This window comes from Balaenoptera physalus, assembly GCF_965194825.1.
Source record: "Balaenoptera physalus genome assembly, chromosome: 13".
NCBI lineage: Eukaryota > Metazoa > Chordata > Mammalia > Artiodactyla > Balaenopteridae > Balaenoptera > Balaenoptera physalus.
Genome location: NC_138892.1, coordinates 33,316,570 through 33,329,398, shown reverse-complemented (window position 1 = coordinate 33,329,398; position 12,829 = coordinate 33,316,570). Strand labels below are relative to the sequence as shown.

The window sequence follows — 12,829 nt, the reverse complement described above, 5'->3', positions numbered from 1 at the left end:
GCATCTTGGCCTTCATGTATATACTCTGTATCAGGAAGCAATTATATACCATCATTTATAGAATGATATATTTAGCACTAAATTCCACATCAACACTTTATTTTTATGATAAACTTCTAAATATAAAATACCATGCAGACTCCTGCTACAATGACTGTGTATTGCACCAGTGGCAAGTAGGAAGCTATTTCTTCGTATATGTACCTTTGTACACACACCACACCTGCACACAAAAACCTATACCCACACACTTTTTGGAGGGGAATCAAATACTTAATAGTATACGTACTTGTTTTATTCCTTTTATAGCTAATTTTTTTTCACCATTCTCAATCATATTTTATTTATTTTTTTAACATCTTTATTGGAGTATAATTGCTTTACAATGGTGTGTTAGTTTCTGCTTTATAACAGTGGATCAGTTATACATATACATATGTTACCATATCTCCTCCCTCTTGCGTCTCCCTCCCAAACTCCCTATCCCACCCTTCTAGGTGGTCACAAAGCACCAAGCTGATCTCCCTGTGCTATGCGGCTGCTTCCCACTAGCTATCTATTTTACATTTGGTAGTGTGTATATGTCCATGCCACTCTCTCACTTTCTCCCAGCTTACCCTTCCCCCTCCCCGTATCCTCAAGTCTATTCTCTAGTAGGTCTGCGTCTTTATTCCTGTCTTGCCCCTAGGTTCTTCATGACCTTTTTGTTTGTTTGTTTTTTAGATTCCATATACATATTCTAGCATACGGTATTTGGGGTTTTTTTCTGACTTATTTCACTCTCTATGACAGACTCTACGTCCATCCACCTCACTACAAATGGCTCAATTTCATTTCTTTTTATGGGTGAGTAATATTCCATTGTATACCTGTGCCACATCTTCTTTATCCATTCATCTGTTGATGGACACTTAGGTTGCTTCCATGTCCTGGCTATTGTAAAGAGAGCTGCAATGAACATTTTGGTACATGACCTTTTTGAATTCTAGTTTTCTCAGGGTATATGCCCAGTAGTGAGATTGCTGTGTCGTATGGTAGTCCTATTTTGAGTTTTCTAAGGAACCTCCATACTGTTCTCCATAGTGGCTGTATCAATTTACATTCCCACCAACAGTGCAAGAGGGTTCCCTTTTCTCCAAACCCTCTCCAGCATTTACTGTTTGTAGATTTCTTGATGATGGCCATTCTACTGGTGTGAGATGATATCTCATTGTAGTTTTGATTTGCGTTACTCTAATAATCAATGATGTTGAGCATTCTTTTATGTGTTTGTTGGCAATCTGTATATCTTCTTTGGAGAAATGTCTATTTAGGTCTTCTGCCCATTTTTGGATTGGTTGTTTTTTTTTTGATATTGAGCTGCATGAGCTGCTTGTAAATTTTGGAGATTAATCCTGTGTCAGTTGCTTCATTTGCAAATATTTTCTCCCATTCTGAGGGTTGTCTTTACATCTTGTTTATGGTTTCCTTTGCTATGCAAAAGCTTTTAAGTTTCATTAGGTCGCTTTTGTTTATTTTTGTTTCTATTTCCATTTGTCTAGGAGGTGGGTCAAAAAGGATCTTTCTGTGATTTATGTCATGGAGTGTTCTGCCTATGTTTTCATCTAAGAGTTTAATAGTGTCTGGCCTTACATTTAGGTCTTTACTCCATTTTGAGTTTATTTTTGTGTATGGTGTTAGGGAGTGTTCTAATTTCATTCTTTTACATGTAGCTCTCCATTTTTCCCAGCACCACTTATTGAAGAGGCTGTCTTTTCTCCATTGTATATTCTTACCTCCTTTATCAAAGATAAGATGACCATATGTGCGTGGGTTTATCTCTGGGCTTTCTATCCTGTTCCATTGATCTATATTTCTGTTTTTGTGCCAGTACGATACTGTCTTGATTACTGTAGCTTTGTAGTATAGTCTGAAGTCAGGGAGCCTGATTCCTCCAGCTCTATTCTTCTTTATCAAGATTGCTTTGGCTATTCGGGGTCTTTTGTGTTTCCATACAAACTGTGAGATTTTTTTGTTCTAGTTCTGGAAAAATGCCAGTGGTAGTTTGATAGGGATTGCATTGAATCTGGAGATTGCTTTGGGTAGTATAGTCATTTTCACAATGTTGATTCTTCCAATCCAGGAACATGGTATATCTCTCCATCTATTTGTATCATCTTTAATTTCTTTTATCAGTGTCTTATAGTTTTCTGCATACAGGTCTTTTGTCTCCTTAGGTAGGTTTATTCCTAGATATGTTATTCTTTTTGTTGCAGTGGTAAATCCGAGTGTTTTCTTAATATCACTTTCAGATTTTTCATCATTAGTGTATAGGAATGCAAGAGATTTCTGTGCATTAATTTTATATCCTGCTACTTTACCAAATTCATTGATTAGCTCTAGTAGTTTTCTGGTGGCATCTTTAGGATTCTCTATGTATAGTATCATGTCATCTGCAAACAGTGACAGCTTTACTTTTCCAATTTGGATTCCTTTTATTTCTTTTTCTTCTCTGATTGCTGTGGCTAAAACTTCCAAAACTGTGTTGAATGATAGTGGTGAGAGTGGGCAATCTTGTCTTGTTCCTGATCTTAGTGGAAATGTTTTCAGTTTTTCACCATTGAGAATGATGTTGGCTGTGGGTTTGTCATATATGGCCTTTATTATGTTGAGGTAAGTTCCCTCTATGCCTACTTTCTGGAGGGTTTTTATCATAAATGGGTGTTGAATTTTGTTGAAAGCTTTCTCTGCATCTATTGAGATGATCATATGGTTTTTCTCCTTCAGTTTGTTAATATGGTGTATCACATTGATTGATTTGTGTATATTGAAGAATCCTTGCATTCCCGGGATAAACCCCACTTGATCATAGTGTATGATCCTTTTAATGTGCTGTTAGATTCTGCTTGCTAGGGTTTTGTTGAGGATTTTTGCAACTATGTTCATCAGTGATATTGGCCTGCAGTTTTCTTTCTTTGTGACGTCTTTGTCTGGTTTTGGTGTCAGGGTGATGGTGGCCTCATAGAATGAGCTTGGGAGTGCTCCTCCCTCTCCTATATTTTGGAAGAGTTTGAGAAGGATAGGTGTTAGTTCTTCTCTAAATGTTTGATAGAATTCGCCTGTGAAGCCATCTGGTCCTGGACTTATGTTTGTTAGAAGATTTTTAATCACAGTTTCAATTTCAGTGCTTCTGATTGGTCTATTCATATTTTCTATTTCTTTCTGGTTCAGTTTCGGAAGGTTGTGCATTTCTATGAATTTGTCCATTTCTTCCAGGTTGTCCATTTTATTGGCATATATTTGCTTGTAGTATTCTCTGATGATCCTTTGTATTTCTGCAGTGTCTGTTGTTACTTCTCCTTTTTCATTTCTAATTCTATTGATTTGAGTCTTCTCCCTTTTTTTCTTGATGAGTCTGGCAAATGGTTTATCAATTTTGTTTATATTCTAAAAGAACCAGCTTTTATTTTTATTGATCTTTGCTATCATTTCTTTCATTTCTTTTTCATTTATTTCTGATCTGATCTTTATGATTTCTTTCCTTCTGCTAACTTTGGGGATTTTTTGTTCTTCTTTCTCTAATTGCTTTAAGTGTAAGGTTAGGTTGTTTGAGATGTTTCTTGTTTATTAAGGTAGGATTGTATTGCTATAAACTTCCCTCTTACAACTGCTTTTGCTGCATCCCATAGGTTTGGGTTGTCGTGTTTTCATTGTCATTTATTTCCAGGTATTTTTTGATTTCCTCTTTGATTTCTTCAATGTCTCTTGGTTATTAAGTAGTGTATTGTTTAGTCTCCATGTGTTTGTATTTTTTACAGAGATTTTTATGTAATTGATATCTAGTGTCATAGAGTTATGTTCGGAAAAGATACTTGATATGATTTCAATTTTCTTAAATTTACCAAGGCTTGATTTGTGACCCAAGATATGATCTCTCCTAGAGAATGCTCTATGAGCATTTGAGAAGAAAGTGTATTCTGTTGTTTTTGAATGGAATGCCCTATAAATATCAGTTAAGTCCGTCTTGTTTCATGTATCACTTAAAGCTTCTGTTTCCTTATTTATTTCCATTTTGGATGATCTGTCCATTGGTGAAAGTGGGGTGTTAAAGTCCCCTAGTATGATTGTGTTACTGTCGATTTCCCCTTTTATGGCGGTTAGTATTTGCCTTATGTATTGAGCTGCTCCTATGTTGGGTGCATAAATATTTGCAATTGTTATATCTTCTTCTTGGATTGATCCCTTGATCATTATGTAGTTTCCTTGTTTGTCTCTTGTAATAGTCTTTGTTTTAAAGTCTATTTTGTCTGATATGAGAATTGCTACTCAAGCTTTCTTTTGATTTCCATTTGCATGGAATATCTTTTTCCATCCCCTCACTTTCAGTCCTTATGTGTCCCTAGGTCTGAAGTGGGTCTCTTGTAGACAGCATATATACGGGTCTTGTTTTTGTATCCATTCAACCAGTCTATGTCTTTTGGTAGGAGCATTTAATCCATTTACATTTAAGGTAATTATCGATATGTATGTTCCTATTACCATTTTCTTAATTGTTTTGGGTTTGTTATTGTAGGTCTTTTCCTTCTCTTGTGTTTCCTGCCTAGAGAAGTTCCCTTAGCATTTGTTGTAGAGCTGATTTGGTGGTGCTGAATTCTCTTAGCTTTTGCTTGTCTGTAAAGCTCTTAATTTCTCCGTCAAATCTGAATGAGATCCTTGCTGGGTAGAGTAATCTTGGTTGTAGGTTTTTCTCCTTCATCACTTTAAATATGTCCTGCCACTCCCTTCTGGCTTGCAGAGTTTCTGCTGAAAGATCAGCTGTTAACCTTATGGGGATTCCCTTATGTGTTATTTGTTTTTTTTCCCTTGCTGCTTTTAATATTTGTGCTTTGTATTTAATTTTTGGTAGTTTGATTAATATGTGTCTTGGCATGTTTCTCCTTGGATTTATCCTGTATGGGACTCTCTGTGCTTCCAGGACTTGATTAACTATTTCCTTTCCCATATTAGGGAATTTTTCCACTATAATCTCTTCAAATATTTTCTCACACCCTTTCTTTTTCTCTTTTTCTTCTGGGACCCGTATAATTTGAATGTTGGTGCATTTAATGTTGTCCCAGAGGTTTCTCAGACTGTCCTCAATTATTTTCATTTTTTTTTCTTTATTCCGCTCTGCAGTAGTTATTCCCACTATTTTATCTTCCAGGTCACTTATCTGTTCTTCTGCCTCAGTTATTCTGCTATTGATCCCTTCTAGAGAATTTTTAATTTCATTTATTGTGTTGTTCATCACTGTTTGTTTGCTCTTTAGTTCTTCTAGGTCCTTGTTAAACGTTTCTTGTATTTTCTCCCTTTTATTTCCAAGATTTTGGATCTTTTTTTAATCATTATTCTGAATTCTTTTTCAGGTAGACTGCCTATTTCCTCTTCATTTGTTTGGTCTGGTGAGTTTTTACCTTGCTCCTTCATTTGCTGTGTGTTTCTCTGTCTTCTCATTTTGCTTAACTTACTGTGTTTGGTGTCTCCTTTTTGCAGCTTGCAGGTTGGTAGTTCCCGTTGTTTTTGGTGTCTGCCCCCAGGGGCTAACGTTGGTTCAGTGGGTTGTGTAGGCTTCCTGGTGGAGGGGACTAGTGCCTGTGTTCTGGTGGATGAGGCTGGATCTTGTCTTTCTGGTGGGCAGGTCCATGTCTGGTGGTGTGTTTTTGGGTGTCTGTGGCCTTATTATGTTTTTAGGCAGCCTCTCTTTTAATGAGTGGGGTTGTGTTCCTGTCTTGCTAGTTGTTCGGCATAGGGTGTCCAGCACTGTAGCTTGCTGGTCGATGAGTGGAGCTGCGTCTTGGCGTTGAGATGGAGATATCTGGGAGATTTTCACCGTTTGATATTATGTGGAGCTTGGAGGTCTCTTGTGTACCAATGTCCTGAACTTGGCTCTCCCACCTCTGAGGCACAGCCCTGATGGCTGGCTGGAACACCAAGAGCCTGTCCTCCACATGGCTCAGAATAAAGGGGAGAAAAAAAAAGAAGAAAGAAAGAAGAAGATAAAATAAAATAAAGTTATTAAAATAAAAAATAAAAAATATTTATTAAAAAATATATTTAATGTAGAAAAAAAAAAAGGAAAGAAAGAAGATAGCAACCAAACCAAAAAAGAAATCAACGAACGATAACAAGCCCTAAAAACTATATTAAAAAAAAAACCAAAACAGACAAACAGAACCCTAGGACAAATGGTAAAAGCAAAGCTATACAGAAAAAATCACACACAGAAGCATACACATACACACTCACAAAAAGAGAAAAAGGGAAAAATATATATATGTCATTGCTCCCAAAGTCCACCTCCTCAATTTGGGATGATTCGTTGTCTATTCAGGTATTCCACAGATGCAGGGTACATCAAGTTGATTGTGGAGATTTAATCCACTGCTCCTTAGGCTGCTGAGAGAAATTTCCCTTTCTCTTCTTTGTTCGCACAGCTTCTGGGGTTCAGCTTTGGATTTGGACCTACCTCTGCGTTTAGGTCACCTGAGGGTGTCTGTTCCAGCCCAGACAGGACAGGGTTAAAGGAGCAGCTGATTAGGGGGCTCTGGCTCACTCAGTCTGGGGAGAGGGAGGGGTACAGAATGCAGGGTGAGCCTGCAGCGGCAGAGGCTAGCATGACGTTGCACCAGCCTGAGGCACGCCGTGTGTTCTCCTGGGGAAGTTGTCCCTGGATCACTGGATCCTGGCAGTCGTGGGCTGTACATGCTTCCAGTAGGGGTGGTGTGGATAGTGACCTGTGCTTGCACACAGGCTTCTTGGTGGCTCCAGCAGCAGCAGCCTTAACATCTCATGCCCGTCTCTGGGGTCCGCGCTGATAGCCACGGCTCACGCCCATCTCTGGAGCTCCTTTAAGTGGCGCTCTGAATCCCCTCTCCTCGCGCACCAGGAAACAAAGAGGCAAGAAAAAGTCTCTTGCCTGTTTGGCAGCTCCAGACTCTTTCCTGGACTCCCTCCCAGCTAGCTGTGGCGCACTATCCCCCTTCAGGCTGTGTTCACGCAGCCAACCCCAGTCCACTCCCTGGGATCCGACCTCCGAAGCCCGAGCCTTAGCTCCCAGCCCCAACCCATCCCGGTCGGTGAGCAGACAGGCCTCTCGGGCTGGTGAGTGCTGGTCGGCACCGATCCTCTGTGCGGGAATCTCTCTGCTTTGCCCTCTGCACCCCTGTTGTTGCGCTCTCCTCCGTGGCTCCGAAGCTTCCCTGCTCTGCCACCCGCAGTCGCCACCCACGAAGGGCCTTCCTAGTGTGTGGAAACCTTTCCTCCTCCACAGCTCCCTCCCACTGGTGCAGGTCCCGTCCCTATTCTTTTGTCTCTGTTTTTTCTGTTTTCTTTTGCCCTACCCAGGTATGTGGGGATTTTCTTGCCTTTTGGGAGGTCTGAGGTCTTCTGCCAGTGTTCAGCAGGTGTTCTGTAGGAGTTGTTCCACATGTAGATGTATTTCTTATGTATTTGTGGGGAGGAAGGTGATCTCCACGTCTTACTCTTCTGCCATCTTGAAGCTCCTTCTCTATAGCTACTTTTAAATGTCATGGCCATATCAGATTTTTCTTGAGTTCCATTTTTCTTTGACTTTAGTGAAACATATCTTATGTTTATTTCTTCTTGAGGCTTTTATTGTTGCTTTCCCATTTTTATGGTCCCCAATTTGTTTCACGGGATTCTTTCATTATTTTTTTTACTAGTTTACTTATTTTAAAATGGCAGTACCATAGACGCTTGCTATTATTTTCACCTTGAATGTGGCCAAAGCATTGTCAGAATAATTGTTTTTAGGGTAAGATAGAATTTCAGTCTTTTTCATTTTCAAATTGAACACATATTAATCTTCTGAAATTTCTGGATTATAGTAGGAGATTAAAGAATGTAAAATGTGCTATTTAATCAAGCAGGATTAAACTTTTCTGATAGTTTATTTGAAAAACAATTCTGTTATGAATTCTTTTTTCTGAAAGGAGTTTAATATTTAGTACATTTCCATTTTGTTAATTTCTCTACTCTTTTTTTAAAAGAATGCTTAAATACCTTCTCAGAAAAAATATGAAGTTTCTCTAGCATCAGAAATAAATGAGTTGTGCTTATCCATCATCAAGTCCACATTTATTGAGCATCTACAATATGTCAAACAGTGTCAATGACTGAGGATAAGGAAGGGCTAAAAGTGCCTCTGACCAGTTTGATTTTAGATAGAAAAATTTCCTTGGTTTTAAATAAAATAGCGTCAAATTCAATATGCTTGGTATTTGGGGTGTCAAAATACCCAGATATGGTGAGTCACTAGGAGATAGGGGCTACTTTGTTAAGTAGCCACTAAAGGTAAATAGATTTTACCTGGTGGCAATGGCGTTCTCTCCTTTGCCTGTTGTCCTTCACCTCTGCTCTCCTTACCCTTGTCCTTTGTCAATTGTCTGAAGTTCCTCGGGTTTCTTCAGAGGGCCTTTGTGTCCTGTTGCTTCTGTACCCTTTTGCTCACTCATGTATCATGCTGTTTTAAATTCTCTGTCTTATGTTAATTTACACTGTCTTTATATTCTTCCTGACAGTTTGTTTGTTGATTAATAACACTTTCTTAACCTCTGACCTCCTTTATTTAAAACTTATCAGTTTATTTGGACATAGAATTGCAAAGCTGATTTTCTGGTGCCAGTTTATAACTATATCTCCACCTACTAATCGCTATACCAACTCTCTCCTCCTGGTTTGACTCTGAAGTTAAGAGGAACTTGATAGCTCGGGATAAGATATACTTTAGACACCCCTTATCAGCTAATAAATGTAGTTTGTTCATTTGTTCACTATTTATATATTTTCAGCAACTTTGTGTGTGTTATAGATTCTGTATTTTTTGGTAGAAATACCCATTGAATCTGATAAAGTCACTGTCTTCATAAGGTTAAGCTCTCCTTTGTGGGGGAGAATAAACACAATGAACTGTACTAAATAATATAGTGTATAATAGTGATAAGTGCAATATTATAGTGTAAAGTAGGATAAAGGGACAGAGATTGATAGAAGTGAGAAAAGCTAATCTTCTATATTCTAATATTCTATAAAGAAGAGTCAGGTGATTTCTCTCCCAAGAAGGACTTGACCCAGATGGACAGAGGGCAAATGCTCATGCAAAGAGCTGTATTCAAGAGACTGAAGAACATTTCAGCTGAAGGAAGAAGAACAAAAGCCCTGGGGTAGAAATGAAGGCAGTTATTTGTAGTATAAACAGGAGTCTCATGGAATTGAATATAGAGTTGTAAGAACAAACAGAAAAAGACTTGAAATCTAACAGATATAAATGCCATTTTTAATTCCCATTTTGGAGATGTGAGCTTGATGTCTTTTAAAACACTACATGAATGCTGTCTGTTCATTCATATTGATCATTGATTTTCCCTGGAGCACCATGTGATAATATAAGTATCGCAATTAACATATATTATTCTCTTATTTAGCCATCACAGTATCTCTGAGATTATAAAAACGAATGTGCCAGTGCATTTTAAAGGTGAGGAGACAAAGGAGTTATGACTTATCTAACATAAAGAAATAAGCAGTACATTTGGACTTTGTTAGAGATACTTTGCACAAAAACTTAACTCTCTTGATCACTGGTTTCTATTGATACTATTTAGAAACACTGTTCAAAGAACCAAACTGGTATCATCACTTAACTTCATTAATGGTGACCCAATAACTCAAAATACCTTACTCATCATTAAATATAAGATGCAGTACACAAATTCAAGCTGGGGTCAAATGAGGTTTTCCTACCAGAGGCCTCAAATCAAGACTTGAGAACTGTGTGGGGAAACTTGCTTCTCTATGTGGTTTCAGAGTTCATTTAACAAGACACCTTCATACAGCATCTCAGTTTTGCTTAAGCTACCTTCCAAAGAGAGTATGTGAAAGAGAATGGCGTGTTTGCATCCAAGAAGCTAAGTTGTGAGTCCTGAGACTGCCCCAAAAGTGCATACCACCAAGTAGCAGGAATTGGAAGAAGACTTAACTCCTCTTCTAACTCATCCATCAGATAGCACAGTCCAGAGAGTCAGAGACAGATTCTCTGACTGTTGCTTTATCAAGAAGTTCAGACCCTCTACACTCCTAATGTAATCCAATATTAGGCCTCCACTGATTAAATCGACCACTCTTCCACCTCAGAGGAAGTATAGAGGTAAAGAGAAAGTTGCAAAGAGAAAGCGACTCAGAATTATCCTTTTGATAATTCTTCCTTTCAAAGGTAAAGTGGCTTGAGGTTGGGAGGAATACTGATTCCTCTTGACAGTACCAAGAATATAATTTCTGAATAATACTCATTTCTGTCTATTGATACTTGAATAATTATGTGCCATTATTTGTAATGCAAAGTGGACATTCAAAGAAAATAATAGTTGAAGAGTGCCATGTGAGCAGCTAAATGACACACAGAAATTAGAGCCACAGTGTAAAGATAATTTAAACTCAGATTCAGAAGATCAGTTGTATTAGTCATGTATTTCTGCATATCAAATTACTCTAAAACTTAGTGTCATAAAACAGCAATAATTGTTATGTCACTTTCTGTTTTTCCAGGAATCTGAGCATGGTTTAGCTAGGTCCTATGGCTTAGAATCTCTCATAAGGCTTCAGTAGAAATGTCAGCTGGGCTACAGGCATCTTAACCCTTGGCTGAGGAAGGATCTGCATCCAGGCTCACTCACTTGGTTGTTGGCTGGGTTCAGTTCATGTGCTATCACAATAAGGGCCTCAATTCCTTGCTGCCTACTAGGCAGAGATTGCCTTTCATTCCTTGCCAAATGGGCCTCTTCATAAGGTCCTCGCAACATGGTAGCTTGCTTTATCATAGCAAGCAAGTGATGAGAGAGGGAGAGAGAGGGAAGATGTGCAACCACTTCTCAACTTGCAAACAAGACTGTTTTCTCATCTGTTAAGTGGGGTCATAATACTTTCCTTAACAAGATCATGTTGTAAGAAGCATGGCAGGGTATGTATGTGAAAGCATGTTAAAAGCATCAACTAAAATGTAAAGAGAAATTAGCATTGCTGTTATTGGTATATTAGCAGCATAATTAAAAACTAAAAGTAGAACTACCATACGACCCAGCAATCCCACTACTGGGCATATACCCTGAGAAAACCATAATTCAAAAAGAGTCATGTACCACAATGTCCATTGCAGCTCTATTTACAGTAGCCAGGACATGGAAGCAACCTAAGTGTCCATCGACAGATGAATGGATAAAGAAGATGTGGCACATATATACAATGGAATATTACTCAGCCATAAAAGGAAACGAAATGGAGTTATTTGTAGTGAGGTGGATGGACCTAGAGTCTGTCATACAGAGTAAAGTAAGTCAGAAAGAGAAAAACAAATACCATATGCTAACACATATATATGGAATCTTAAAAATAACAAGAAAAAAGGCTATGAAAAACCTAGGGGCAGGACAGGAATAAAGACGCAGATGTAGAGAATGGACTTGAGGACACGGGGAGGGGGAAAGGTAAGCTGGGAGAAAGTAAGGGAGTGGCATGGACATATATACACTACCAAATGTAAAATAGATAGCTAGTGGGAAGCAGCCACATAGCACAGGGAGATCAGCTCGGTGCTTTGTGACCACCTAGAGGGGTGGGATAGGGAGGGTGGGAGGGAGACGCAAGAGGGAGGAGATATGGGGATATATGTATATGTATAGCTGATTCACTTTGTTATAAAGCAGAAACTAACACACCATTGTAAAGCAATTATACTCCAATAAAGATGTTTAAAAAAATAATAGTCTAATAGTGGTATTATTGAAGTAACATATATGGGATGAGGTTTGAATAAGGAGCTTGCAAAGCAATATTGTAGATTTTACCAGTAGAAGCTAAAGATGAAACCCTGGTTTTTGGAAAATGTGTGGTTTTTAAAATATTCAGTAGAGTGAGGGAAACATTCATTCATTTATTTCAGATATTTTTGAGCACCATTGCAGTGCCAATCAAATTAAATGTGGTTCAGCTATAAATCTAAAGTCAGTTTAATTTTCCTTGTGTGTTAGGAACAGAACTGAGGGGTTAATAAATGCCTCAAAAGAATATTAGAATTAACCTAAAGCGAACCTCATGCTTTATACAAGTGGAGAGAGGCAGAGTTAAAAGTTTACCTAGATCTTACAGTAAGCAAGCATCAGAGTCATCCCTAGAATCCTGGCCTCTGGTATCTAGGCCAATATTTTCTTTTAAGAAAGAGAGTTGTTTGTATTCCTAGAATTTTTCCCTGTTGAATATTTTATTATTTCTAACAGAAAAACAATGAACAGTTATAAAGAACAGTGGAAGAAATAGTGAGAATGAATATTTCATTTGAACAGCATAGATTCAGATTTTTAAAAAATTATTTTTAGTGTAATTCTATCTTCTAAAAAATGTTTTTGGATATTAAAAAAAATTCTATGCTAGTATTTTTCCCTATATGAATAAAAACTGTACTGAAAGTGTTGAAAACCTTTGGCATTAAAGTAAAGCACTATTTGTTATAGGTATCAAAACGAAACTATAGATATTACTGTACTTTTCACTTGCACCAGAGTCCTTCATGAGAGCCAAGAATGAAAATACTTATTTATACTTTGCGATTTATAGAAGATTTTGGAACATGCATGAGTGTTTCCACGATAATAGGTATACATTAGCATGGGTATTTGAATTCTGGGTTAAAAATGGTTCTTATCGGGCTTCCCTGGTGGCGCAGTGGTTGAGAATCTGCCTGCTAATGCAGGGGACACGGGTTCGAGCCCTGGTCTGGGAAGATCCCACATGCCGCGGAGCA

At 38.1% G+C, this 12,829-nt stretch overlaps 2 long non-coding RNA genes across 2 annotated transcripts in view; both read left to right on the top strand.

The window, feature by feature from the left end:
* The window catches only part of LOC309640438, a 202,584-nt gene that overhangs the window by 28,145 nt on the left and 161,610 nt on the right, over positions 1 to 12,829 (top strand). The window lies entirely within an intron of this gene.
* LOC309640458 overlaps positions 981 to 12,829 on the top strand; it is a 142,036-nt gene continuing 130,187 nt past the window's right edge. The window contains exon 1 of the long non-coding RNA XR_014252241.1: positions 981 to 1,683. This is a non-coding gene — a long non-coding RNA (uncharacterized lncRNA). The remainder of the gene's footprint in view (positions 1,684 to 12,829) is intronic.